Source organism: Danio aesculapii, chromosome 3 (genome assembly GCF_903798145.1).
Source record: "Danio aesculapii chromosome 3, fDanAes4.1, whole genome shotgun sequence".
Taxonomy (NCBI): Eukaryota; Metazoa; Chordata; class Actinopteri; order Cypriniformes; family Danionidae; genus Danio; species Danio aesculapii.
The window spans coordinates 57,573,700-57,579,755 of NC_079437.1; positions in this window are offsets into that span (position 1 = coordinate 57,573,700).

Genomic DNA, 6,056 nt, shown 5'->3' on the forward strand with positions numbered 1-6,056 from the left:
ATATCGCATATCAGATTCGAAAACCAGACAGGACTATATATATATATATATATATGACAATCTGTCAATCAGTTTGGCACTTATGTGAATGTGAAATCAGCTACGCTCTCTCAGATCCAATCAGAATGAGGCAATGTGCCAACAATAATGTGATGACACCTCTCTAGAGAAGAACCAGACCATCGCTCACTTCAAAGAGCTCGCCAGTGCTCTCAGACATCAACTGGTAATAAAATACAACAAAGATTCATCACTTTTCCATGACATGAAAGGAATCTCCAGCATAAAGAATACCTGACTTCAGTATCTGGGAGTATTCCTCATCCCGCTCTTCATGTGACCTGTTTGCAAGCAGCTTTAGCTGATTTTTGAACTTTTTTTAACAAGGACACAGAAAATGGGGTCCCACTTTATATTAAGTCACCTTAACTAATGTGTACTTACACTAAAATGAATCAGTTGTAACAATGTACATGTTTTTACATTAATGCTTGATTAAATACTAGCCTGTATTTACTTTCTGACCCACATCTTTAATTACACTGTTGACTATCCCTTACTCTATAAACCATTCTTAAACCTACCAATACTACCAAACTTGTCCCTAACATTACCCATATCCCACCTCAAGCACTGGAAGTGTTCTGCAATACATTATGAATACAGTAAGTACACTGTATTTATTTTTGGATGCAAGCATAAAGTAGTTAAGGCCACTAAACGAATTACACAGATCTTCTCAGACCAGTTCAAGCTTGTTACTAAAATTGAAGAAACCAGTAGGAAAATTGGCTAGATTTTAGCATGACGCGCTTTCAGAGATAGAGATATAGTTTGGGAGAACAGAGAGTCAGGATTCTAGAGGAAAAGTCTTCCCATTTGACGAATGTATCCCTGTGCTGTTTGAACTCCCCCTTGAGGTCACTCTAGGTGAATACAGTGTGTGAACAAACCATCATGTTCACTACAGACACTTTTTTTTCCATTTATGAGTGTTTCAGCTCTCTGTGAAGCAAAGTCGACTTGTCGCATGCAGTAAAAACGAGGACACTGCATGTGTTTTTGCTGCGTTCCATGACCAATGAAGCAAGTTTGCCTCTAAAATGGTCACTACACAATGCACATATTAATTGCAATATATATTTATTAATATTATTATTGATTAATCAGGGACTAACCTCAAGGATAGTGAGTGAGTGAGTGATATTTATTAATATTAACATAAGTGAAATCAGTAAATGGCATTGTGCACAAAAAAATTTAAGCTGACAGTGAGAATAATAATAATAAATGGCAATTAAACATCATCTTATGGATCATGTAGCTTAATGTGTGTTTATTAGGTCACGTAAGCGGAAGTGGGAGGAGTCTTGGTGAACCGGATTCGAGGAAAGTGTTCAAAAGATAAAGCAGGTAACCATGTAACATTTATAGATCACAATGAAGCTGTTATGTGCTTTGTTATTTTTTTTTAAGACCGTATATAATTTTTTTCAACTCAGCCTCCATTGGGAAAACGTGTCCAGTGCTACATTTTTGAGAACCGACAAATATGTACCCTGTACTACATCTTCTCGCAGTTTTTTTGTTTTCCCAAATCCACTAGAGGGCGCACAATCTCAAATACGTTGCTGGGGCACATTTTCTTATACATACAATTTCTTGTAAATCCACCAGAGGCCGCTCTTGACATTTCTGCCAATTTCAACGTCCTTCTTGCACGTGTTCGTGAGAGAAGGCCGTCAGCTTTTCTTTATGCATAATACGTATATATCAGCTTGATATCGACTGACCCACCCACTCCTTCCCTAAACCCAACCGATAGTGTTTTTAAAAACAAACTATAATAGTAAAGCCATTGCAGGCCGTGTATTTCTACTGTGATCACACATTGCTTTTATTCATTCATTCAATCATTTTCTTTTCAGCTTAGTCCCTTTTTTAATCTGGGGTCGCCACAGTGGAATGAACCGCCAACTTATCCACCACATTTTTTACGCATCAGATTGCAACCCATCACTGGAAAACATCCATAAACACACATACACTACAGACAATTTTAGCCAACCCAATTCACCTATCTATGGACTTGTGGGGGAAACCGGAGCACCCGGAGGAAACCCCCGCCAACACGGGGAGAACATGCAAACTTCACACAGAAACACCAACTTACCAAACCAGCGACCTTCGTGCTACCCACTGCGCCACCGTGCAGCCCACACTGCTTTTATGGGTTTTGTTTTCCCTGGTTTCAGAAACGTCTTTCGTTGAACTCAAAACCTGGTCGACTCCTTTTCGCATGCCAAGTCTGACGCCATTCTTGGTTAACTACCGAGTTCAAACTTTTGTTTTTTTCACGCTGATGATATTTACAGTAACATATAATCGATGAATACATGATTATTTTTGTGCACCTCTTTACACAACACCAAGTAAATACCACAAAACAACTTAACAGTATCTATGATTTGTATTTGATAACACAGATACAGGGACACTGGAGCATTTTAAAGCTGTGAACTGATGACCTTCACGACCAATCACAGTCATTTCTGTTGAGCACGTGAACACAATGGCAAATCAGCGCTGTTTAAGAACGTGCTCAAGAGCGCTCTAATGTTAGCGGGAAAGTGACGTGTTTAAAATTTCAGTACCGTTTGGTATCGAATTCCAGTATCGTGACAACACTACTTTGTGGTGGCGTTCATATGCAATTTCATAAATATGATTTGTCCACCATAATTAATAAGAATTGTATACGTTTGCCTCACCTATATATCTCCATATGGTCAACGTTTCTGTGTGGTAAAATCAAGGTAAAACTATGTGGTTGCAGTGTACATTTCTCTTATGTCTGCTTTTGAAACCACTATTTCTTGGGTTTAGGAAAGAGTTTAGCTCAGTGGTTTGCCATCTGATCTGTACGACAGGTGCTGCATTTTCCTGGACTTGATAAAAAAAGATGTGTTTCTGGTATATACAACACTGTATGTGCCACACGGGAAGACTTCTTTGACTGGGGAAGGACGCAGTGTCATAAAAGAAATATATTTGATTTAATTTAATTTTGCTGAAATACACAACACTTCAAACTGCAGTGACTTGCACTTGCATTGTGTTTTAAGCTGTGTCTATACAAATGAGTATTTTTATAACCAAAGTTTTCCCCGCTTTTGTTTAAAAAAAATCTCAGTCCAGATGAAAACACAAAAACGCACTGTGATGCATGTTAAGGGCGAGCTGAATGAACAGGCGGAGATAATAACAATTTTATGCTGAGTTCACACCAAACAGGGAATTAAGTATTTTTGCTAGTACATTGCATGCAAGTCAATGTAAACGTGAAAAGAGAGGTGGACTACTGTCCCACAGTGCATTTTCCGCCAACTCACGGAATTTGCAACATTCGCGTTGTACACGTTTGATGTGAACCAGCCATGTTGGCCAATCAGAAAGGAGAAAAGAGAGCATACGCTGACATCATGAGGTGAAAACTCTGGTTTTAGTGTCCACATGACCACACTGTTACAAAATCTTCACCCAATTTACAGAAAGTTTCAGTTTCAGTCACCCGATACTCCTTTTTCATGTGGAAAAAAAATCGGAAAAAGTGCAGTTTTGAAAATACCCGTGTTCATACACCTAATAGTTGACTTTGCATACATGATTTCAGCCTACTGATCTAATAAGTCATATAATGGTAAATATAATTCTTTGTTATAGATCAGTGATTCCGACTTTTTTTTGGATATTTTCCCAACTTGAAAACATTTTGAATTTCTCACTTGTAAAAGTGACTTTGTGTTAGAGTTGTCGCGATACTGGTACTAATCGGTACTGAAATTTTTAAAACGCCCATTTGCCGCTAACATGTTCTTAAACAGTGATGATTTGTCATTGGCTGCATCCGAAACCGCATACTTTCATACTATACAGTACGCTAAAATCAGTATGGGAGCCGAGTAGTATATCTGAATTCATAGTATTCGAAAATCGGTATGCGAGAAGTACCCGGATGACTTATTACTTCCGGCGAGATTCTGAAGTGCGCATCCCATGCATGCTGCGCTATCCCATGATGCCCCGTGACCGAATTCATGAATTGGAGTAAAGCGACGCAACTGACGCAGGTAGGTCACGTTACCATGATAAAATGGCGGATGTAGTAAGTCCGAATTCCATTCATACTTATCACATTCATACTGTATAGAATGTGCTTTTCTAACGGCCGAGTAGTGTGTTTAAATTAAAATGCAGTACCTACTGAGTAGTAGGCGGTTTCGGACACAGCCATTTTGTGCATGCACTGAACAGAAATGACTGTGATTGGCCATGCAGCTCATCAGTTCACCGAACTCACCGCTGTTGACTGAATGTAAACACAAATACAGGGACACTGGAGCATTTTAAAGCTGTGAAGATCAGCTGGTGTGTCTATGAGCTAACATACGAGTGATCTGCTGATAAATTGACTGATCTTTGCGGCTTTAAAATGCTCCAGTGTCCGTATATCTGTGTTTACACTCAATCAACAGCGGTGAGTTCGGTAAAGTGATGACCTTCACGGCCAATTACAGTCATTTCTGTTGAGCATGTGAATACAATGGTAAATCAGCGATGTTTAAGAACGTGTTATCGGGAAATGGACGTTTTTACAGTACTGATTGGTACTGAATTCCAGGAAAAGCAGGAGAACCTTCCAGTGGACCCTTAGCCGGGGGAGACTGGCCGTGATCCACTCGAAGCCGCTCCCTCTCTAACTCCAGCTCAAGCTCTCTTCCTATTTGATTCGTAAATCCAATTCTTTTGACTTTAACACAAATAACGGGTCCGAATTTGGTAAACTACCTGGTGGTGCAAATATTGGTGACTTGAAAAGCGGAGACAAAGGTGGCGGAGTCGAGAGCCCCTCGTCGGCCTTCGACCGCGAAGACATTCCCATCTCGACGCCACCTGCCTCCGACGGATCAGGCAATATACGTAGTAAAACCAATTCTTTATAAAGCACATCTTTTAATTCCTTTTTTGAAGCCTTATGCGGCACCACAATTTTAAAGAACTCTGCAATTTTAAAGAAGTCATCCTTACGGCAGCGATCAAACTGTTCCGTGCTCGGAGAAAGTGCGAAGACAGTCAAATCAAAATCCATGTCAACACTATTCGCTACTCCTTTCCACACCAAAAAGAAAGCAGCCAAACAAAGAATAAATTGAAATGACTTACCCACTGCGCGTCCACAAAAAGGATTCAAAATAAACGTTTTTACTGTACAAAAACAAATGACGAGCCCCTACTTTATGTTAATACGCCCGTTGATCTCTTTTTAAAGGACGCCCTGGGTTACTTCCTCCAATCCCAGGGCACGTCGCCTACGTAATTAGGGCGGGGCCTGCAGGTGGAAAGAGGGAGAGGGAGAGAGAGACAAACACACACACAAACAAACACACCTGCCAACGCAACACGCTCAAATGTTAGCGGGAAATAGACCTGTTTAAAATTTCATTACCGATTGATAGCGAATTCCAGTCTTGTGACAACACTACTTTGTGGTGGCGTTCATGCGCATTTTCATAAATATGATTTATCTATAATAATTTGTACGCACTGAGTAATTTACAACAGCTTCAAACGGCCAATCAGAATCAAGAACCATCATTATACATGTTAAAAGTTTTGATTTTAGTTCAATTTCAAGAATTTATCTTAAGGAAAATTCAGTGCCGTTATATACATCTGGCTCTGCCTGTTTGGTTCCCACTAACTGTTGAGAGAAACTGAAGGAATGACAAAGGCATTTTTCAAATTACAACCCTGGCCACTTACTATTTCAGGACTCACTAGTCAAACTCTTGTCAACAAGTCTACGCTTTTTTCTCTTTCCTTTTTACTTTCTCTCTGCATTAAAAAGCATGCAGTCTTCAGAAAGTTCAGAGGAAAGGAATGACCATAATTGCAGTTTGGGGCAGCAGGGGAGTGCCAGCCTGAGACCTTTAATCTGCACATCTTCATTTGTCTCTCTCTCTCTCTGGACACTGTGGTATATTCGGCTCTCATTT